Genomic DNA, 25,288 nt, shown 5'->3' with positions numbered 1-25,288 from the left:
CACTTCAGCTGAATGCACACTGCAAATTATGTAAGTCGCTTTCACATACTTTATCACTTTCTCCAAAATATGCAGAGAAGGTGTCTAAATGTGCAACATTTAATATTTTTCAAAAAGCACAGACCATGTATGTGTTTTAAGGTTTCATCTAAGAATTAAAGAAAAAATGCAACAGATGTTATTCATGCCTAATTTGTCGTATCCAGATAATTGGCTATTATTTTTGACCTTGGAGATCTTTCTTCGTTAATTAGAGAATTTATATACACCAAATGCGTTATTATTATGACGCTTTATCTTTGTTTTAACTCTTAAAATGTCAGTAAGCTAGATGTAAATGTTGGCATAACTAGACATTGGACGAATTTTGCCATCACAAGAAGATTAATAAAAAATATGATTGTAAAAGCATTCAATTTTAATAATTTTATGGTTTTTGAAAAAGAGTCGTAAATATGAACCAATTTCGTGCATAGAATTTCTGTTTCGAAGTAAAAAATAAAGAGAAATGGTGGAATTTTAATGCTTCATTTTCTATTTACCAGATCTTGACAAGGGGTACACAGCGGATGTAACAGGTCGACAGGGGATGTTCACTCCTCCATGGCACCCGATCCCACCTCTGTTTCCAGAGGTCCGTGTTTGCTCTGCTCACAGTTTGTATTGTTTAATGGGCCATGTTTACTGTTTATTATCTTCATATTTAATTAATTTCGCAACAAAGAAATAATAACTACAAATCACCTACTTTAGATACAAGGGGGAAAAAACTTTTGCAAATCTCAGATGCATGCAATTTTATACTAAACAATTACATAATTACCTCCAGATTTTTCGTCTCAAATTCTGTGAATGCATAATGTGAACCACAATAATCATACGTGTCCTGCATGTTTAGGTCTTTAATTTGCTGATTTGTTTAACTCTGAAAGGATTTAATACAAAATGCATTAGTGGTTTGTCCATTTCCATGGGATCGACCTTTTAAAATAAGCTTTCATGTGAACCTCTAGGAAATTAATTCCCCCTCTCTCTCCCTGATAAAACACCAATATACTATTAAACATTACATATTTATTTAAGAACTTCTAAATTACAAACCATTATAATTTCACAGAAGATTTTTGCAACATTGTCTTTTATTTTTCCTATAAAGAAAATAATGGTTAATCAAACAATGAGTAGAACTGCCCGTATGAACCCATTAAAACCGTAGCAAATAATCATAATTTTCCTGATTATCATACACTAGTGTTCTAAGGATAGATGAATTCTAATTGCGTTGTATTCAACTCTGGAATTGGGGTTTACTTACTGAACCATACCGAGGTACACTAACAGTTCTAACTGACACACCAAGTACCTTTTTTTCTAAAAAAAAAAAAAAAAGGAAGCAGAATTTATAATTTTCCACACAAAAAGTTATTGCAAAATTGTTGATATATTTTTCAGTGTTATGTATAATGCATGCATATAAATGCTGTACAAGTCTTGTTCGGAAAGTTCGTGGACTATGCCAATGGGTGTTAGTGCCAGTCAAGGTCAGATTATTTATTTTCCTGCCACTTGAGGTCAGATTATTTATTTTCAACATTTTCAAGGCCAGATTATTTATTTCCAAAATCTGCCCCCCCCCCCCCGGCCCCCGAATCAAATGGTTGTCCCCTAAGTCACATAATATGAAAGAAAATGAGGCATGTACAGTGTTGCCTAATTGTTCTGACTTCGAAGGTCTTCGTTTTTCGTGAATTTTTTTTTAAAGGAAAACACAAATTTGATTTGTTTCCCCTAAAGTTTACTATGCTTATATTATCCAACTGCAGATCTGTAAATAATTCACTGGTCGGAAAAAAAAATATGAATGGACTACCAGAGAGCTTCAGATTCACACAAAATGGCAGTATAAACCCAATGTCAGACTTAGTTCTAAGAGTTATTAATAACGTTTGAGGGGAATGTTTTGATGTAGAAGTAGTAAAAGATTAATGTCAAAGTAATTAACATTTTGAGATGGCAGCTTAAAAATACGAAGATATTTCTATCGAATCCTGCGAACTCTTTTGTATGCAGTAAGGGTAAATTGTAAATTACGATATAACAATATCGCCCCACCCCTTTCCCTAGAGTTTTTATTTGTTAATATCATGCAGTTAATTACGTATTTAAGTTAGTTTTCGTGCTAATTACAGACCAGCTAATCTGATTTTTGTTCTGCAGTGTTGTTAATGTCGCCATTTTCCGTATAATCTGTCTACATTTATTGTATATGGTGCAGTAAAAGACAGGGTGTGTAAATCAAGATTGGTAACAAACAAAGTTTGATGTTCACATCATGTTTTTGTTTTGTTTTTGTTTTTTTGAAAAAATGAATCGCTCATACAGTTAAGAAAAGTAAATGACAAGATAAAATGACAGGGTTTCTAATCTGATTTCGCGGGCCACCGAAAGAATAAAAGATTGTTTGAAAGTGAAAAATTAAGACAATACAACTGTGTTCAAAACACATAAAAAATTAACATCCAAATTTTATGCAACACTGTTAAAATATGATTTAATAGAACTTTCTACTGTTTTCTCAATTTCTTCCTAATATCGGGTATTAGAATGATCCAGTAAACTCAATCAATCATGGCGCAGAATTAATATACCAATAAAGTATTGATTCAAATCGTACATTAAACCAACAAACAATCTACACAGAGAAAGCTCTCATATACCAGCAGTATTCAAAGGTTTTATTAAGGGTGAATGCATAAGACTTGTGAGAGATACCAATGACACTGTGACTCTCAGTGTGATTCTACAAGACTTTCAGAAATACTTACCAAAGAGAGGCTACTCCGATACAGATCACAGGCATAATTGCAGCAGACATAAATGAGATCCTAAATAAAAGCAACAGCAAATCGAAACTCCACAATCCATTAGTTACAGTTACAAAATATAATCCAAGAATAAAAGGATTTTTAAAAAGTGCATCTTAAAATACTGGAACGAAATGAAAACAGGCACAAGATGCAAAGATATAATTATATCGGAACCAATTATAGCTTACAGCAAGGACAAAAGCATAGGCGATATAATTATTAGACCACGATTATCACAAGATTACTAAGGTGGACCCCTGAAGAGGCGGACCTAGGACAAGTACCCGTTTTAAAACCACCGAAACACTCTTTACTATATTACGAATTAAGTATTAAACTTATGTCCAAAAGTCTGGTTTAGAGTGTTGATTCCTAATAAATTTCATGGACGAGTTTGGCCGATTGGTTTCCTTTTTTTTGCACCGAATAAAAGATTGTTTCAAAGCAAAAAATAAAGACAATAGAACTGTGTTCGAAACACATGAAAAATTAACATCCAAATTTACTGCAACATTGTTAAAATATGATTTAATAGGACAGAAGGTAGTACACAATGATGTTTCTTCTGCATGCCGACTTGTATTTACAAATAATTTATGAACCTGTTCAAATTGGTTATCATAAATCATTGGGCATCATAAATTTTAATTTTTGTGGGATCATGACTAGCAGTGTCGTAATCTCCGAGATTAAACCAAACTGCACAAAAGGAATCTGTAGCAAATATGTGAAACTTGACAGCTTTCTCCGAAGCTTCCATCACTAAATGATTCACTCCTATATGCATGCAATTCTACTTCATGAAACTAATTCCAACCAAGTATATTCAATTGATTGCAAAATATAGATTTAAGTGCACATTTATTAATGATTGAGAAGGGAAGATTTACTCATATTCCTAGACAGAATAGATTATGTTTTTCTGTCAGTTGGAGGTTGAAGATGAGTACCATTTTATTTTGAAATGTTCACTTTATCATGAGTACAGGATATTGTATATTAAAAGTATTATTGATATAGACCTAGTATGTATAAACTTTTACAATTATTATCAACTGAAAATGTGAGTGAACTAAGTAATATAGGGAAATTCCTCCAGAAAGCAGAAGCACTTAGAGATTCACATCTGTAAACTAAGAATTTTTTTCTTTAATGTTTGGTTGGAAATATTGTATTGTATACAAATAATGTTAAAACAAGTGCATTTAAATATTTCATGAATGTACATCTTGTATTTTGTAATTGCCTGATGAGTATGTAATCTGATAAGCCATATGGCTTATTGAATAAATAAATAAAACATATATATATATATATATATATATATATATATATATATATATATATATATATATATATATATATATATATATATATATATATATATATATATATATATATGTATATATATATATATATATATATAATCCGGACTTCTTGGTTAGGGAACCCAGTTAAGCATTTATATATCGGTCTAGGACCCCGATGGATTAAGCAGACTTTTTCCGGTCTCCCTAATATTTTAACTGATCATTAAGGCAGTGTACTTTGTGGTAAGATGACTGATGTCCTGAAATAAGACTCTTTCGTAATTATATTTTTCAATGCAATTATAATTTCTGCATTTTTTATTCACATAGCGAGAAATAATTAAATTATTTATAACCCGGCATATATTTTCATAGGAATATATATATCTATTAAGTCGCCCAGAGAAAAAGTGCAATATTAAACAAAATCCGCTATATATGAATAGTTTTAATTAATATCCCATTTAGTTTACTCATTTCCTATATTTTCTTACCTTTCATTCATTCGTGAGTTCAGTATTTAAAATTTCGAAAATTCATGGTCTACAAATGACTCATGTTTGTCTGGCAATAAGTTGCCTGGTTTCCGGTCGACCTGGAGAACCAGAAAAGAAGACGATGGCAGACGCCTCGAAGTGCTTTGGATCCTTTTTCGTAAGTATAAATCTGTTACTTACTATCATTTGCAGCTGGGTTTTTTTTTATGTTTTATACGTCTTTTGTATATTATTTTCCCCCTTTTTATACGACGCGCTTGCATAGCGTCAATATTGACTAACTGCGAACGTCGAGGAAATTCTGAATACACATTTTTAATTTCTTTTCATTCATAATGATACATCTTTTTTAAAATCATCAAATATTTATTTTAATTAATTATTAAGTTTGTGGATGCTCATGGTTTGACGTTCGAAACATGGATATGATTGACGCATTATTTAAAGAAGCTGATAGTAAGCGCGGGGGGGGGGGGGGGGGGGGTTTCTTGTGTACGAGAATCTGGGACTTGTGTTTTGAGATACAATAACAAACGATTTTACAAAAATTAATGCAACACAAGCCACCTCCTTCCTTTTATGACACTCTTTAATTTTTGAACAATGAGTAAAATTTGGTTTAAGATTTGAACAAGACTTACAATGTCATATATTGTCAAAGACTACTTCTACAATTACATGTTCAAGAATTTAAGGTATTGCAGAGGTTTTTACTCTATTCTGCAGTTTTCAATGATGTAAACAGTTTCTGTCTATAATTTTAGATATTATAAGTTAAGATATGTTATTTTGTAGTAACAATAATTTGGCTATTAATACATGTAATTTTCTGAGGTACTACATTTGATAATTTTTAGGTATAAATGATTTTTTAACATTATGTCATAATCTGTTTTATCAGCATATATCATAATTATATAAATAACAACTCAAATATGAATCTGAGTCTTCAAGGTCTTTAAGTGTATAATTCCTTTTCACTGCCTAAAAAGCATTAAAATAAAATTTGTTATGTTCCCCAGAAACATAATTTTAGGAGGTAAATCTATTATTCGTATTTTGAAACCAAAATCCTGGATGAATATGACATTTCTATTACCGTAAAAAACTGTTCTTAAAACAGTTTCTATATACCCCTTCCCCCTCATGTGTGCCAAAATTAAGTAAAGGTGAAATAATCATTATTTTTTTTGTTAGAAATTGCTTTTATTATACATAAAATATACATAACACAACTCACAAAAATGGTTTAAAAAGGACTCAAATCCTGGGAGCTTAAAGGGGCTTTTGTCCTTTACCCACTGGGCCACAAGGTGGCCCTCACTGGCTCAGACCCCATTATTAGCCTGTTGAACCCCCTTTAAAAAAAAATCCTGGGTCTACCAAAGATAATTTTGAAGTTTTTATATGAAATGATAAAATGTATTTATTAGCAAAAGAAAAAGGATGTAAAATGGGGTTAGTGTACCACAACTGCCCAATTAAAAAAAAAATCAATAAAATTCTAAATAGAAGATTTAAATGTCAAAAAAGCTTCAGGATAAGTATACATACATATTTTTGTTGTATGATGCATGTACTTACGTGTATGATAACTGTGCTAATTGGTGTATTAATAAAATTGGGTTTACTTGTACTTACTTCTTACTTATATGCCTCTTTGGGGCACACTGTACCAATTAGTATGTTATGAAGTACTTTTATTAGTATTTTTACTTACTAATTACTTATCACAGGCAATTGTTTCAGTAATAAATTTTTTAGCCCATAGTATAGTAATAACGCAATATTATTATACTATGGGTTATTTTTTTTTTTTATCGAATCAAGTGCCCGTGTTACTTATACCTTTTGGGAGGGGGGGGGGGGCATATGCCACTCACACGATTTTTCCAGGACTCAATCCTGTGCAATCCTTAAATTAAAATCATTAATAAATGATTATACATTTTGGTGGGTTCTCGTGCATCCTTGAAGTCATTTTTCACATATAAAATAAAGAAAATCTGGCAGTGTTACTTTAAACAAATGAATAATGATTTACTCTGTTTCAAAAATGATATTTTTGAGTGTTTCTTCAAGGGGGGGGGGGGCGCTTGCGTCCAACATTCCCCACCATTACTACTTCTCTGTTCCTATGGCCCTCTATTCTACTCTACTGCTACCCTAAGAGGGGATAATAGTCTGCTCTTAGGATAGTCAGGTTCAACTGAATTCCAGCAACACAAAGTTAAACAATTTGAAAGATAAATATTTGATGTGAAATTTTATTTACAAGGAATAAATGAGAAACATGTACTTCCAGTTGTACTTAAAATAATGGGGAAAATGTGATTTATATGATTAATGAAAATTTGAAGGAGTTAAAAATTTTATTAAAAATTACTTAGAAGATATGGATTTTAGAGAAATCCGTTGAATTTAGATCGGGTTCGAAATTCTTAATGTCCTCAATATGGCGCCTAAATGCAAAGATTTGGGTAAGTTACTAGGAATTCATTGCTCTCATAATTTGTACCGAAGTCAATATGGAGTGGTCAGAAACGGGAAGATGGGCTAAGTTGCCAAGAACAGTGGACGTAAGAACTCACACAAGACAATCGAAACAAACAAGTATGGTTAAAATAATGTCCGTCGAACTCAGTAACATCAGGGGTAGACAAATAGAATTTGTCAGTACTTGCCTTCGGACAGGTTACCATCGTAAAATTACTTGTCCTATCAAAAAATATGCTTGTCCCACCTTTTCCTTAAATAACACAAAAATAAAATATTATCATTAACATTTAGGACCAACCTTGACCCAAAATCACAAATCTCCCATGGAGAAATTAAGGGGAAATTTCTAATTCTAGGGAGACTTCCTCGCGTCTGCGCTGAACAATGATTATTAAACTTAAAATTTTAAATACATGTACATGTCAATATATATACATAAACATGTACTTATTCATTTCTCTGTATTTTTAAAATGAAAATAATACACCTGTATCTACATTATTGTGTTATGAAAAACACTCCTGAATGTCAATTAAGGGTTCAACTTCATGACTGTGTGTGTTCGCCAGTCAACACCTCCAATTTAATAACAGCCACATTTGTTTGTATCGTGTATTCACGGCATGAATTCTACATTTTGAGAATAGAAAGGTCCAAAACCCTCTTCAACTTTTTTGACATGACATTGATACCTGCCGTGTTCTACTTCTCATGCATATTTTATCAAAACATGAATGGGCAATTCTAGAGGAGTTCCTACTGAGTGTTTGATGTAGCGGTCAACTGCATCGAAAACAGATGTTCTGCTATGATTCATTATATTTTAACAGCGGTAAAACAAAACAACATTTGAGTATAGGATTTTTTGTTAACTGGAAAAACACTTGTCCACAGGCAGGTACCAGTTATCAAATAACTTGCCCGCCAAACGAAATTGGTTGTCCCAGGTGTCGGGCAATGCTATTTGTCTAGCCCTGAACATGTATACATGTAACAGGAATGATGCTAAAAAAAATTTAAAAGGCATGCTCCATAAACTGATTAACTGAATGTAAAATAAGTCAATGAATACTTTGCAAATGAAGAAAAACTAAATTTCATTTAGAAAAAAATGTTAAATATGATATTTTCTCTAATCTGCTAACAGGGACCTATTTACTAACAGTATATAGGTCCCTGCTGCTAATAACAACCAAATTTTGCTATTTTTTCCAAATAGAAAAGCCCAGGCTCTTGATTTAAAGACCTAGATAAACCCCTTTATGTTAACAGTACATGTTTCACCGTTGGGTGAGCGCAGATGGTGGATTATTGGATACATATTCAGTTTTAACTTTAACCCCTTTGAAATGTTTTGGGATGTGTAAAAATGCTGTGTTCTGATTGGGCAGAAAAATATTTACATGTATATGATGTATATTTATGGCAACTTTCAGTTATCGTTCTTGACTTCCATATTTGGAAATCGTCCAGACCTGATAATGTACCAAATAAATAATAAATATGTCGTCAGTAGTCAAGTAAAGAGGTGATATTTCTTTTTTATTAGCTAAATTATGTAACAATGTCATTAAAGTAGACCAATACTCGCACTACGTCACTAACGGATAGTAAAACCGGAACCACACTTCTTATTTCCGAGGTGTGATTTTTTAACTATATTGGTTTGACTTTTACTTGGCGTTTTAAATATCCGGTAACAATTTTGTTCTGAGTTGGTCGCGTCAACAAACTTACAAACATTGCTTATACAGTTTCTGTTTAAGGAGAAATTAATTTAAAAAAAAAAAAAAGGGAAGGCTGGAAAATACTTTCGGTCGGTTGACAGAAAGACGATAAGGTAATAAAGATATAATATAAATGACTTTTCTGTAGAAGAGAATATGCCGATAACATGGACGAGTATGCTACAAATATCAAATCAATGCGACAGACAGACTATTGTCAGCGGACAAGTTGAAGCTACCGTAACACTGATAGTTCGCAAGAAAAGGAGTTGCTATGATTTGACAGTGACAAGTTTTATTATTTCAAACATTGCAAATTTATCTTGAATAATACTTATTACATAAGACCCATACCCCCCCCCCCCCCCCCCCCCGCAAACCCATCACATTTAATCACAAAAATCAAAATTATCTTTAGAATACTAGTATATGAAAATAGTTGATTCACTTGCAGCACACTTACTTCTTTAACCAGATCATCAATCACGTTCTGATTCATTGTCTCTAATTTACTGACAAGTGTTTTTTAATGTAACACAAGATAAATTTTAGGGACAATAGATATTGGTGTGTATTATTATTGTTTTAAATATGTACAACTTTGTAAATACAAATGTACACTCAAACTTTAACTGTATTATAGTAAAATGTGGCAATATCTTTTTTTTGGAAGAGAAATTTCATGGGGGTACCTTTAGTTCAGAGCCCATATCATGAAATAATGTGTCAACATATAATTTTTTTTAGCTTATTCTTTTTCTTAGATGTTATTTAGTAAAAAGAAAGCAAATTTTTGAAGATTGAGTCCATAAAAATATTTAAAAAAGACGGAGACTGACCTGTGAAGCATATTTTCTCGTACTAAATTTTGATACGTTAGCCTAACAAAGTGCACATATTTAAAATAATTCACGCAAAACAATGATTAAATATGGTTCCTTAAAATTTTTCTATTCTATTCTGTGTATTTAAGTTGACTGTTTAGATTTTAATTCTGATATATAGACAAAATCGTGGATAGGTACATTTTCAGTATTCTACATTTCGGGGTATATAGTCTGAGAGGCCATAGCAGAAAAATAAACATGTTGACATATAATTTTTCTTCTGCTTTTCCATTGCTGGGATATATGTCTATCTTATAAAAGCAGATTTTTCAATATTGAGCCCATTTAGGGCTGAGTATAGAACTACCTTAAACAAGACAAGTATGTACTAAATAAGTTGACAAAGAAGTGCAGTTTCAAATCAATTTCACAGGTATCATATGCAATGAAGCGTATCTAACTTATCCCATCGTCTTTCTGCATGAGATATTCATGCCACATTGTGTACACAAACTGTAATTAGTATTTTTACGTGGAATCCAATTTCAGTGTGTTAAAAACTGCAGGTTTTAACTTTTTCTGTAATGATAACCTACTACATTAGAAAATGTTTGGTAATACATTACAGCCATAAAAAGTGCTTACCACATGTTTATAGCTATGTACTGGTAGGCAGGTGTATGTTCATGACCATCGGAAAGAATTTTTATTTTTCTCACTCTTGAAATTTTTTGGATTTTTCTTTGAGACATGGTGATGAAAGTAATGGTAAAACAAAAGTTTTGGAAAAGAAATTAGCAGTATTATAACAGCTGGCTTTGCATATAACATTTAGAATTAGGGATCCCAAGGGGGGGGGGAGGGGGGAAGTAGGATAGTTATTCAATTTGTTTCGCCAAGCTGTCAGGGAACCACACCTGGATGCCTTAGGGCTCTCGATTGTCTATAATTAGGGCCATTCAAAGGCCCAATTCCTAATTCAAAAGAGGTACCTTTCTTCCCAATTGAATGTGTTAATTTTCCCAATAGTCATTTATCCCCAAAATTAATGAAAATATGGTTGGTCCAATGGATCTGTAATAAATAAACTTGCTATTCATATTCCTCTGTATTACAAAACAAAAATTTATTTGATAACAAAGACCAGAAACCCAGTACAGTGGACTCCGGATATAACGAGATGCATGGGACTTATTCAGGACCCTCTTTCGTTTAGTGTACATGACTTGCATTTCGAATTACTCTTCTCTGTGTTGCCAGCTTACAACGACAGATTATGGTCCAATATTCATTATAACATGTTAAATTAATTAACACACACAATAATATTGAAATTGTCTAATTAAAAATTATTTATTTTAAAAAAAAATTGTTAAAGTACAAACCAGAAGAGCTACAGTCTCATCAGAGACTTCAGGTTTTGACACAAGTCATCAATATATTGACTTCATTTTCATACCATGATGTCATAAACATGCAGCAAAATGTAAAGATTTAAATGTAATATGTATGCCAAATTCTATTATGATCTGAATTGTGGTTATGTAGATACAGATATAGAGTTACTCCTTGTATTAGAGACAAAATCCTTTAACAAATATGACTGACCTCATTGCAAAAATGGTGAGAAAAAAGGGAAAATTAAATGAATTTTGAACGAAACAAAGAAGAAAGCAAAATGGTAGTTAATTAACAGGGAAATTCCAATTTTTCAGGTGATGAAAAGGTGACTACAAAGATATTTTTACTTATATAACTAAGCAAATTTACGTTTGATCTCTTGAACTCTCAGTCTCTTGATTCAGAAATCCATGATCCCTCTAAGTCAAAATGCAGTCTTGATATGCATAATTTGTTGTTATTTACTCTCAATACCTCGAAGTGTCTATGTTTTAATGTTTACATGTTTTCAAAAACCCCAGTCACTTTCCAAAAAAGATCAACGGGCGACAGTTTTTGAGGCAAAAATACCTTCTTCAGGCAACAGTCATCTGTTCATCTGCCATTGTCTTGCCCGATTTTGACCTCTTTCCTTGTCAGCCTACCAGTTTTGTGTCTGTTGGGCCATGTTATAATTTTCTCTGCGTTGGTGGCCGATTCCTTCAATTGAAGCAGTCGTGCAATAGTCTGTTGACCAACCTTCAATCATCATCCGAACATTGGTAGACAGTTCTTAAAGTCGGTCGTTGATGGGTCAACATTATTGGAATTGGGTTTTTGTAAATGTTGGCTGATGGTGAAAATCAAACTGTGGCTTAGTGAACGATGATTGGGCGACTGTTGGCCAACTTAGAATTATCTAATTTTTGAAAATTATCAGTGTTCTTAGGAATTAATGTGACTACTCCACGTCGCTCAATACTACTGTTGGCTGATCATGTTTTTAAGCCGACGATACGACAAAAATTTGATTTGCCTGACCATCGGCTTAAATGTGACCTAGGCATAACTCTGCACACTTTACTGAACACAAACCCACAACACATGATTGCAGTCCTGCATACTTTGAGGTATTGAGAGATACCTATACTAAATGTAGAACTCTTCAGTGAGCAGTGTTTAAAGCTTCCTTTAATTCGAACAAAGGTGTGATGGGGGGTGGGGGTCGGGGCTTGTGATTAATTCCAGATAGGTGAACTTGTTACGTGTCTTTGAGATCAAAGACTGTTGAAGGAGTGAACAAAATAGTAGTTTAGACTATATGAATCAGCCTTGATAGTTCAGTGGTTAGAACAATTGACTTGTGAAACAGGTGTCCTTAGTTTGATTCCAACCTTTTATTTTCTTTATACATTCCTTTTCTACTACAGTAGATTACAGATTAAAATATTTTAAAAATGTGTTTGTTATGACTTATTTTCATGTTAAAGAAAACATTTAGATTTTAGAGTGATTAATAATCTGTTAAGAGAGGTACTTTTGAGTTTGATTAAAATACATGTAATTATGAAACTTTTATTTCCCTACAGATGTCAACAATGAAAATGAAATGGATCGAATTAAAAGTTTTGGTAAAAGAAAACAGTTGCATATACATGCTGACAAGAAAGGACTTACATGAAGAAGAAGTGTTGTACAACTATGAGAATGGAAGGATGATTTGGTGTTTAATTGAGGTAATTTAAAGTGTTGATTCCTAGGGCTGTTTGTTTGATGAAATTTAACCATTAGAATATTTAGTGTTGAAGAAATTTAAAATAAAATTATGCATGCAATCCCATTCAGGTGAGTTTTGTGACCAAAAGTCATCTTTTTCCTGATATTTAATCACAAAATTTTGTAAGAATTACAGTAAAACATGCTTATAACGAAGTGCCAGGGATGGAGAATTTTGCTTCATTATAAGTGTAATTCATTATATCCATTAAGTTTACAATATATTTTAAAGTCACAGGGAATAAAAATCACTTTGCTCTAAGCGTCAATTCATTACATACATTCTTGTTACGGATCTTACATCTTTTAAAGAAAATGAAAGGAGGGGGATGGGGGTGGAATATGTATAATACATTCTTCAATATATTTTAAACAAACGTCGGAAAAAATTCAGATTTTCCTTGATCAAATATATTTAAATACGTACAATGAACTGGCTTCAACTGTTTTAGATAAAAAACTAAAACTAATATATCGTAAATTTACACACACTGAACAATTTGTTTCTGTACATAGATTATTTTCAAATCGGGGCCCTTTCAGCCATCACAAATGACAAGTATGATTGATACAATTACCAACAAGAACAGACATAATTATGTGTATATAAAATAATCTACAGTACATGTTTTTGTTTAAATTGAAGCTGAGTAAGTACATGTATTACACTTTTAGTATATAATTATATGAAAGTAATGTGCCTCTGAGAGTTCCCCCTCCCCCCAAAGTTTTTTTTTTTTTAAATTTTAATATTGTTTATTGTTTTCTTCTTGTCTAAGAATTTTTATAATAGGTATAAAATAACAAAAAAATGACTTTGTTCCCTCTGGAAAGTTCGTGAGAATGGTGCACAGTTTCCATTTCCATGAAATATAGTTTTCACAATTGTTTAGTTCCCCTTTTGGGTATTTAGGTGTGTTGTTTGCTTTTTGTTTTATTTTTGTTTGTTTATTTTTTGGCTGGTCAAAAAATGAGACATTTTTTTTCAGCAGGTTTGATCCACCCACCTCCGGAAAAATTCCTTGATCTGCCCTTGTAAAGCATTTCCAATGATTTTAACTTGCTTGTAGTTCATCAGATTTTATACGCTTTATTGCTCTTACGTATGCTTACACGAGAGAGAGAGAGAGAGAGTGTGTGTGTGTGTGTATACTTGTATGAAAATGCAAAAAAATATTTATCCACAATTTTGCAGTTAGGGTTTCAAGTAATCCTTACAGATTCTCTTAAAATACAAGAAATTGTATAGGTATCAAATTTTATATTATCTAGGGAAAATTTTCAACCTGGAAAGGCTTCCTATACATACATATAAAACAGGCACGTAGCACCATTTCTCAAAATGTGTATATGCGATGGGGAGCGGGGGGTAGTAAAATGATTGATAAGCCAAAAAAAACTTAAAAAAACTTTAGGCACTTAAAAATTGGGAGGGATGCAGAAAAATACCAAAATACTTATGGAAAAAATGAAGAAGGAAAACAGGGATTGAAAAATATCCGTAGTCAGGGGGAGGACGGATTCCATTCATACTATCATTTTTGGAAGAAAAATATTTGAGTATACAATACAGTATCGTTGGATGAGAGTGGGGAGAGCCAGCCATTCTTTAAAAAAATCCTTTAGTTACAAAATTAACCATAAAAGACAGGCCTGTAGAACGCGTGGATTGGGGTTGCCCCCTCCCATTTTTCCAGAGCATTTTTTTTAGCTTGTCTAAGATTTTTCAGGTAAAGTGGTAGGCTGTATGATGACATGACAACGTGTTTACTGTTGAGTATTTATAGAGTTTATTACTTTTCTGTGTTGCATATTTCAATGAAATACAAGGCGTAAATCACTCGGCATGTGCACATCTTCGAACGAGTACAGTGGTCTATCTTGGAGGTATGAATAAGTTTACAGCGTTCGACACGTTCTCTCGGTATGCATCATTATATTTGCATATGGACATACATATCAAATACGCTGGTTGTTTGTTCCATTCTTACAATAGATAATTGCAGATTGTTTGTACAAGTTTTACTGTGAATTATTCCAAGTCAATTATGCTATATATCTGTATATTGGCATGCTTTTAAAGAACATGCACAACTATGTTTTTTTCTTCCAAACTTGCATTTATATTATTCAAAACGATACTTATAAATATCTTTATGACTGTTTTTATCTGCTATGGTTTTGAAATGTTTTCATCAATTCGTGTGTTCCAAGATACTTTACTATCGGAGATGTGCACGCGTCGATAGCCAAACCAAAAACTCACTCAAGTGTAACGAGGGCATTGGGGTATACATTGTTACAATAAGACAAGGTATCTGAAAGAAATGTGGCAGAATATGGCTAGTTGGTATGAAACAAGTCGTACATTGATGCAAATGTTGCGCTTTTAAGAATTCATGTCAGCTTTAATGAAAGTTTCATGCATGTAAGCTAGATTTTTGATTTATAGGATTAATTTATTCATCAGTTTTAAGAAAAAGTGAGGAAACGTTGCTTAAATGTAATTGATTAATGTTTTACATTTTTAAATGTAGAATATCCAAGGTTGTGCTCAAGACGCGGGGGCCAGGGAAATTCCCCGTCTGTAATGACTTAATCCCACTGTCATTCTGGCATTTCTTCCTCAAACCCCACTAGAGGAGGAATCCAAGACACCCTTCTACTTTTAAAATGTCCACTTCCTATTTCAGTTCTTATGGACAACCCTGAATACCTGGTCACCTTAATAAAGATTTTAAAGTTCAAGAATCATGCATATATCTCTGGTCCCCTTAATGATGGGTTAATGCATGTAAGCTAGATTTTTGATTTATAAGGATGTTTTATTCTTCAATGTTAAGGAATAGTGAGGAAACATGTTGCTTAAATGCAGAATACCCACGGTTGTGCTCAAGATTCAGGGGCCAGGTAAATTCCCCACTTGTATTGACATAATCCCCCAGTTATTCTGGCATTGCCCCCTCAACCCTCACTAGCAGAGGAATCCAAGATAACCTTTCACTTTTAAAATGTCCTCTTTCTATTTCAGTTCTTATGGACAACCCTGAATACCTGGTCACCTTAATAAAGATTTTAAATTTCAAGGATCATACATATATCTCTGGTCACCTTAATAATGGGTTTATGCTAGATTTTTGTTTGATACATTTTCATTCAACAAATTGTTCCACCAAATTTTTTCCTTTGAGTTTTGCAGATCAATGTGACATTCTAGATGAAAATTCAGTATTTCATGACCTTAATAAAGATTTTTGAGTTAAAAGAGTACTTGTATGAGGGTTGTCCAGAAAGTTCTTAGACAAATGCCATAATTTTCTTGATATTGACCACACTGCCAAGTGTATACAACATAATTTTGATATAGACCATGATTTAGTAAATATATAAAAATTAAACAATATACACTATTTTACAAAAATTATAGGTGTGAATAGATTGTATATACAAGCTGCACAGCCCAGTATGACATTAAGTTAGTTTCATGATAACGTCAAGAATATGGATTTTGAATTTTTAGCTCACCTCAACGAAGTTGGGGAGTTCATGTAATACCATCAGTGCAGGCGTCCGCATCCCAGGTTAAAGTTTTTGGAGCAGATTTCTTTTCAAGTACAGTCAAACCTCGTTATGTCGAACTCAAAGGGACAAAGAAAATACTTTGAAATAACCGAGGATTTAAGATATTCAGGGTAAAATACTTAGTAAGGAATAAGCAGATGGGACTTCAAAATATGACTTCGACATATCCATGGTATTCGAGATATATTCGTGTTCGAAATACAGAAGGTCAACTGTACTTCTACATGTATGCCCTATATTAATCAGAGATGCATGAAGGATGCTTCTAGTATGTTTCATTGTACCAGTCAAGGTTTCAGATGCTGCAAATTCAGCTAAAGGGAGCATATCCAAGTAGGGTTGGATACCGGTACTCGGTACCAATACCGAACCGAATAGTTACTTCAAAAATACCGGTAAAATACCGTTTCATTTAATACCGGTACTAATAACGGTATTTCTCAGTCTTTGAAACATTTTAATACATTCAAAATGATTTTTAAAAAAGAGATTCCAGACTCGCTAAAATAAAATTCTCCGCGCATTGAAAGGGTAGGCTAATTAAAGAAATGGATGCTTAGTACGATACTTCCTTTTGACTGCTGATATTCAGGGTAAATCAATACGTATATTTAAAAATAAAAAAAAACATTCACATTAATGGTGTTTTAATTTTATTTATAAAAAACTAATAATAATTGTAAATAAAAAATGCAAAATGTCGCAAAAATGTGATGTGCATCTATATCCATTTTTAATGTTTCGTCGTTTAGTGCGACCAAACAAAATGGGTCCTGGCAAGTGGCAACCGGGTGAAGCAGTCAGCTGTATCTAGTTAAATTGATTTGTTTGAGATTCAATTTATTTGTTTTGTTGATGATTTATTAAAAGACTGAAATATAACATAGTTTATATGCTCATTTTAGATTATAACATTGAATGGTTGAAGATTGATGAAAGCACATTTGTTACAAAATGAGCCCTTATTCTCATTTATCGAGGTATAGTACCTTATGGTTAAAAATACCGTATCGTTCTAAAAATACCGGTATGGTATCGTACCGTTTCATCCTTAACGGTATCCAACCCTATTTCCAAGTAACTATAAGCCCTATAATATTGACCAAACTTGCATGGATAATACATATAAGGATGCACACTACCAGACCTGCTTCAATTGCTGGATCTGACCTACATTTTAGAGATGAGTGACTAGATTAAAGTTTTTTGAGCAGGTTTCATTTCCAAGTAACTATAAGCCCTATATTGACCAAACTTGTACGAATGATACATCTTAGGATGCACACTACGTGACTTGCTTCAGATGCTGAATATGACCTACATTTTCCAGATGAGTGACCAGTATAAAATTTTTTGGAGCAGGTTTCATTTCCAAGTAACTATAAGCCCTAGGTTGAACAAACTTGTACGAATGATACATCATAGGATGCACACTATACTTGACTTCCTTTAGATGCTGAATATGACCTACATTTTCCTTCTGGATGAGTGACCAGGTTAAAAGTTTTTGGAGCAGATTTCATTTCATAGTAACTATAAGCCTGGTATTAACCAAACTTGCATGGATGATGTATCTAAGGATGCACACTACTGGACTTGCTTCAGATGCTGGATCTGACGTACATTTTCCAGATAAGTGACCAGGTTTAAAGATTTTTAGCAGGTCCATTACCAAGAAATTATAAGGGCTATCTGGACCAAACTTGCATGATGATGCATCATGGGATAAACACTCTCAAACTTGCTTCAGATGGTGGATTTGACTTACATTTTTGGATGAGTGACTAGTTTAAATTTTTTAGGTAAGCCCATTCCCAAGTAACTGCAAGCCCTAATAGACTAAAATTGCATAAATGTTACATCTAGGGATGCAGACTTCTAGATTATTAGTTTAGTGTGGGACTTTGCCTTACTTAAAGACAACATTCGTTGAGGTGAGCTCTGTTATCTCTTATTACCTATGATTATCAAGTATTTGTGGTGCACACACAATTTTTTCATGGTTTAGCCACACTGCTAGTGTGTGTGTGATATTTACATATAGACCATAATGGAGTAAATTTTTAAAATTCAATAAATGATAATTTAAGAGTGTCATCAGTATGCACACTTCCTGTATATAGCTGCAGAGCCCAGTCTGATGTTGTGTTTTATTTATTACATATTATTATGCTTCCTGTCAGTTTGTCTCTATGTAATCAATACCCAACTATTTTCGCATAGTGTTCTAAGGAATTATATATCGTAAGCATACTATGCCAAAATAGCTAGTGCATGGCTTCTTTTTCTGAAGAAAATCCAACAGCGCCCACGCCATGGATCGAACTCACGACCCCGAAATCGTCAGTCTGACTCGCTACCGATTACACCACAGACGCCATTATCTAAAGCACTGTATTATAATATATATAAACTTAGTAGGGTTGGATACCGTTAAGAATGAAACGGTACAATACCATACCGGTATTTTTGAAACGATATGGTATTTTTAACGGTACGGTACTATGCATTGATGAATGAGAATGAGGGTTCATTTTATAACAAATGTGTTTTCACCATTCACTAACCTTTCAATGATATAATCTAAAATGAGCTAATATAAACTATGCTTTTAATTAAGAGATAACAATAGATATTCCTAATATTCAAATTACAAACATTTCATTTCAACCTTTCAATAATAATCAACAAAACAAATCAATTGAATCTCAAACAAATTAATTTGCATAAATCGGCTGACTGCTTCACCCGGTTGCCAAGACCCCTTTTGTTTGGTCGCACTAAATGACGAAACATTAGATAATAGATAGATCACATTTTTTGGGACATTTTGCCATTTTAATTTACATTTATTATCAGTTTTTATTTGTAAAATTAAAATAAGATTCATGTGAATGTATTTTGATTTTTTTTCTTTTTAAAAAAAATATACGTATTGATTTATCTCGAATATCGGCAGTTGAAAGTAAGTATCATTCTAAGAATCCATTTCGTTACATGTAATTAGCCTACCCTTTCAATGAGCGGAGAATTCGATTGCAAGTTTGGAATTGTTTTTTTTTTTATAAATCAAATTGAATGTATTTAAATGTTTTAAAGATTAAGAAGTACCGTTATTAGTACCGGTATTAAATGAAACGGTATTTTACCGGTATTTTTTAAGTAACTATTCGGTACGGTATTGGTACCGAGTACCGGTATCCAACCCTAAAACTTAGTTTCAAATATTTTACACTTAAAGAAAAAAAATAAAATAATTTTCTAAAATAGTTTCTTGCAATTTTTTCCCCTTCACTCAACTAAAATTCTCTGAAACTTCATGTATCTGTACATGGAACATTCAAAATTAAAGAAAAAAGATTATGATGTACATGTAGCACAACATGACATCATAATAGGGGTGTACTAATATGAATGTAAGAGGTGATGAAACATTGGAAATGGAGATAATATTGTCGTTTTTATACAACAGTCAGCATAATAATAACAGTAGTGTTGTACCTTGCATGCACTATGCCTGACTACTATATAGGCATAGTGCATGCAAAGTACAACACTATTATACAATCATGTCATGAATAGAGCTATGCTATTTTCATCAAATAGCAGTAATTGTAGTTTTCCACTTTTTGTACTGTCTTTGAAATTGTACTCTCCTTTGAAAAATCATATATTATATACCAATTTCAACTCAATGACCTAAATATATTCTAATAATTTTTAGATGTTTGAATAATTAGTTTGTCTCTGACATCGTTTCAACCATATTTTAGATAATACATAATTTTATGATTGGACGCTGTTCCATACGGATGGCTGATGTCGCTTTTTCTGTCAATTTTTGAAACATATTTGTTGCAGTTTTTTCTTAATTAAGGTCAAGAATTAGTAAATGAAAGGAGCCTACAATTTCTTTAATTTGAGAAATAGATTCCTTTAATGACTATAACTTGGTCAAATAAGGTGTATTGGAGCATAACTCTTAGGTAAACAAGATTAAAAAAATCATATTTTAGGCTGTTATTTTCAATGAAAAATTAAGAAAACCTGTCATGAATATGGGAGTTTATTTCCATGTCAGACAAAGGAAATGTATCCAGATTGCCTACAGTCTCTAAGAAAACTGTAATTTGTATGTTCTTAGCTTTTGAGGTAAAAAGTTAAATTTAACATGTACCATATAGCTGAACTCGACAATTAGTCACCAAAATATTTGTTTATAAATGACAGGAAAGTTCTTGAATTTCTCTGCCATTGACATTAGGTGTGTAATAGGAAAATGCAATAAGCAAGAACAGGATTTGAACCCAGCCCTCTGAATCACTAATCAGGTGCTTTAGCATGTTTATTAACTGAGTGATCTGGCAATGGTGATCAAGCCTGCGTGATCGCCATATTCCTCCCTCCTTAAATTGTATTTGCCCTTGAAGACACAACTCAAGTTCTTCTTACCCCTGGCAAGCCTTTTACCTGCAAGTCGAGGGGTGATCAATGGCACCAAATAAATATGGGATGGACCAAACCAGGATTTGAACCTAGGTCCCCTGAATCACTAGTGTAAGTTTCTTTTTAAAAGGAATAACATTTTAATACACATAGTAAATTAGAATTTTATTTTTTCAGGAAATGGATAAAAAATATGTATGTGTCGAGCAACTATAGCCACTTGATAGAAGGGTAAATTAGAAAGTTCAGATTACATTATGCCAACAAAGATGATAACAAAACCAACCAAGCTAAAAGTTGTCCAGGTTAGAATCATTTTTTTCAATAAATTATGTACATTTAATATTATCATATCAACTTACATTGATGATTGTTATTTTTTTATATACATGTTGTGTAGGAAAACTTTTGTATTGGAGCAAGACAAGTTAATGACTTAATGATAGACTCACTGCAGAGAGAGATGTTGGAAAAGTGGATTTTGTTAACAAAAGGAAGATAAGGTAAAATATGAGAGGAGTTGTGAGTTTTGTATGACACAGTACTATTTGTTAACCAAAAAATTAATCTGAAAAATCTTGAGAAATTTAAGTAAAGAAACTTCGTGAAAAGGAGCACATGCACATAAGGGGAAGCAACCTATTGAAAATTATCTTGCAGCTGTTCTCGGGTCAAAAAGTGTTTTAGGATTAATAACTTGTATGCATATATATAAGGAAAATCTGCATAAGAGAAGAAAGAGGGTGCATCTAGATAAACAATTTTATTTCTCTATGTTAAACAGCTGACATTGACTGTGTTCTTGATTTTAAAAAATATGTAAATATGTTGGGGTAACTTCAACTGAATGTTAACGTCTACTTTAATTAGTTCATCGAAACTTGTGGACAGGATCATATGATCCTGCATGTACTATTTAAGCCTTTATTTTTTAGCTCACCTCGACGAAGTCGAGATGAGCTTATGCTATACCCCGGCGTCGGCATTAGCGTCGGCGTCTCGGTTAAAGTTTTAGGAGCAAGTCCCATTCCCAAGTAACTATAAGCCCTACCTGGACCAAACTTGCATGGATGATGCATCTAGGGATGGACACTACCAAACTTGCTTCGGATGCTGGATCTGACCTAGATTTTCCAGATGAGTGACCAGGTTAAAGTTTTAGGAGCAAGTCCCATTCCCAAGTAACTATAAGCCCTACCTGGACCAAACTTGCATGGATGATGCATCTAGGGATGGACACTACCAAACTTGCTTCGGATGCTGGATCTGACCTAGATTTTCCAGATGAGTGACCAGGTTAAAGTTTTAGGAGCAGGTCCATTCCCAATTAACCATAAGCCCTACCAGGACCAAACTTGCATGGATGATGCATCTAGGGATGGACACTACCAAACTTGCTTCGGATGCTGGATCTGACCTGTATTTTCCAGATGAGTGACCAGGTTAAAGTTTGAGGAGCAGGTCCATTCCCAAGTAACTATAAGCCCTACCTGGACCAAACTTGCATGGATGATGCATCTAGGGATGGACACTACCACACTTGCTTCGGATGCTGGATCTGACCTGTATTTTCCAGATGAGTGACCAGGTTAAAGTTTTTGAAGCAGGTCCATTCCCAAGTAACTATAAGCCCTACTTGGACCAAACTTACATGGATGATGCATCTAGGGATGGACACTACCAAACTTGCTTCGGATGCTGGATCTGACCTAGATTTTCCAGATGAGTGACCAGGTTAAAGTTTTAGGAGCAGGTCCTTTCCTAAGTAACTATAAGCCCTACCTGGACCAAACTTGCATGGATGATGCATCCAGGGATGGACACTACCAAACTTGCTTCGGATGCTGGATCTGACCTAGATTTTCCACATGTGAGACCAGGTTTAGATTTAGGAGTAGTCCTGTTCCCAAGTAACTATAAGCCCTACCTGGACCAAACTTTCATGGATGATGCATCTAGGGATGTACACTAACCAACCTGCTTTGGATGCTGGATCTGACCTAGATTTTCCACATGAGTGAATTTTAGCCATATTTTAACCAAATTAGCATGGATGATGTATTTAGGGATGGACAATTCCAGACCTGCTTTGGATTCTGAATCTGACGTACATTTTCCAGATGAGTGACCAGGGTAATTTTTTTGGAGTAGCTATATAATATTATGGCCTGTTATGATTAAACTTGCATAGATGGTGCATCTAAGGATGAAAACTTCCAGACTTGCTTTGGATGTTGAAACTGACCAAAATTTTCTTGATTACTAAACAGGTCAAAAGTTTTTTGAGCAGGTCTATAATTAAACCAAACTTGCATGGATATTGATCTTGGGATGTACCCTAACTAGAAAAAAATATGATGTGAAATTTGCCTTACATGTAGATAACATTTGTCGAGGTGAGCTTTGTAATCTTTGATTACCTATGTTTTTTTTAACTTAGATGCTTAATTTAGCTTTGACAACTGAGTGTGTTGAACATCATTATCAAAGATTCCATTCATTTAAGATTTTATGTCGGTTAAGAAATGTGTCATTTAGGGGGATTTGTTTTTTATACATGTGCGTAAGTTATTTTGTAATTACTTTATAGCAAAGTAAATTTTTCAATTATGTTTGTTCTAATTTTTAGAGATTAATAGAGATTTTTCTTTTCTTTTTTTTTTTTTACAGATCAAGGCTGCCAACCTTTGAGAGAAACACTTCAAAAAAGAGTGTTTAAATTCAAGACATTCAGTTACAGTACTCTATAAAAATTATAAAGTAAAAGTTATTTATTTAATTTGGAAAAGTATTTGAGAAACAGAGGATGTGAAAAAGACTTTGTCCATTTCAAGCTATCTGTTGTCAAGTACCAGGCATATGTGGATTTTATTCAACAACTTTATTATAAATTTGAATAGCAACTTTCAATATCTGGAAGCATTTTTATCAGTAGGGATGTAGATGTTAAATTATATAAAAATTATTATTTACCAAGGATATTTATCAAGAAAATTTTTGTAGATTAATAACAGGTAAAATTTGTAATGAGAGATCTTTTATTGATCATTTGCAGTAGTAAGTGACACTTGTTATAATTATACCCCTGACTCTGAAGGAGAGGGGGTATACTGTTTTACCCTTGTGTGTCTGTCTGTGTGTCTGTCCGTATCAATTTTTCGTTGCAGTTTTCTCAACAACTAATCATCAAAGATGCTTGAAATTTTAACACTCTATGAATAGGCATGCCATATTGTGGGATTCATGAGTGAATATTCACATCAGAGCGGGGGTATTACTAGTGAGCATTGGCCCACAGTCTTCCTGATTATCTCTATAATTTAAGAAATCCAGTAATTGAAAGATATTTGTGCAATTTTATGATACCTGGTAATGCTTGCACACCTTATCTGAATCAAATTTTGAGGAAGTACCACATAAAACTTTTTTTTTGGGGGGGGGGGGGGGGGATTTTTTCTTTTAAAAAATGCAAGGGTTTTCGTCATTTAATATTTTTTTCAAAACTCCTGATACATGTACATGTAATGTATGCTGTTTTTTTGTCAAAGAACATCTAATGGTATCATGATTTTAAATTATATTTTCTCTGAAAATTATCAGTTGGAAGGTTCACTGTAAAGTGCATGTACATTGCATATGACCTTAAAAGTACTGTGGTGGCAAAAGGCAAGAAAAAAAAAATCTTTAATATTTTTCAATTTTGGTACATGTACTATATTTTTATTTCGTTAATCTGTCAATTTTAGATCAAAGGAATAAAGGTTAAAAACTATTATTTGACTCTTTGTTTTCATGAGTTATCTAGAGCAGGCCTGTAGCAACAGTTTCAAAAGAAAAAAACCCAAACTGACTAAAAGTGGGGGGGGGGATTTCCCGAAATTAACTGACAAGCAAAAAAGAAAAGGTGATTTACTGTCCAAATCCTGGAATTTTCCAGTGCCTTACAACATCAAAAAGGGGGGGGGGAGGCATCCAGCATCCCCCCCCCTTTCTACGCGCCTGCTAGAGACATCTAATAGTCTATTTTAATCAACATGTGAATGCAAATTTCAAATGGTTTATCAACTAATATAGATAGATGTATGTTGGAAAGTACCAAGAGAATTTTGTAATTATATACATGTACATGTACATTATACAGCTGACCATATGGTCTGAAGTTGACATTAAAAATTGCAAAGTTGTAGAGTAAAATCAAAACTTGTGCCCCAGATTTTGTGATGACAGTGGCATTTTTCTTTTTAAAAAAATTTTATGAGTTCAAGTGAGCTTTGTCCAGTGTCTGCCCATCTGACTATCCACTTGTCTGTAAACTTTTCACATTCGACTTCTCAAGATCCGCTAGGCCATTTTTAACCAAAGTAGCTACAAAGCATC

The 25,288-nt window shown here is 33.2% G+C and overlaps 1 long non-coding RNA gene across 1 annotated transcript; it reads left to right on the top strand.

Moving 5' to 3' along the window:
- The first annotated feature begins 7,168 nt into the window (after window positions 1-7,168).
- Window positions 7,169-23,990, top strand: LOC133190492 (uncharacterized). The gene is made up of 5 exons (XR_009721595.1): window positions 7,169-7,253; window positions 12,697-12,843; window positions 21,089-21,216; window positions 21,312-21,414; window positions 23,582-23,990. It is a non-coding gene; the product is annotated as an uncharacterized LOC133190492 (long non-coding RNA).
- The last annotated feature ends 1,298 nt before the right edge of the window (window positions 23,991-25,288 follow it).

Source organism: Saccostrea echinata, unplaced genomic scaffold (assembly GCF_033153115.1).
Source record: "Saccostrea echinata isolate AGI-Se365-2 ecotype Australia unplaced genomic scaffold, CSIRO_AGI_Sech_v1 ptg000022l, whole genome shotgun sequence".
NCBI classification, from domain to species: Eukaryota; Metazoa; Mollusca; class Bivalvia; order Ostreida; family Ostreidae; genus Saccostrea; species Saccostrea echinata.
Note: the sequence above shows the minus strand (reverse complement) of the source record. Positions and strands in the feature narration are given on the sequence as shown.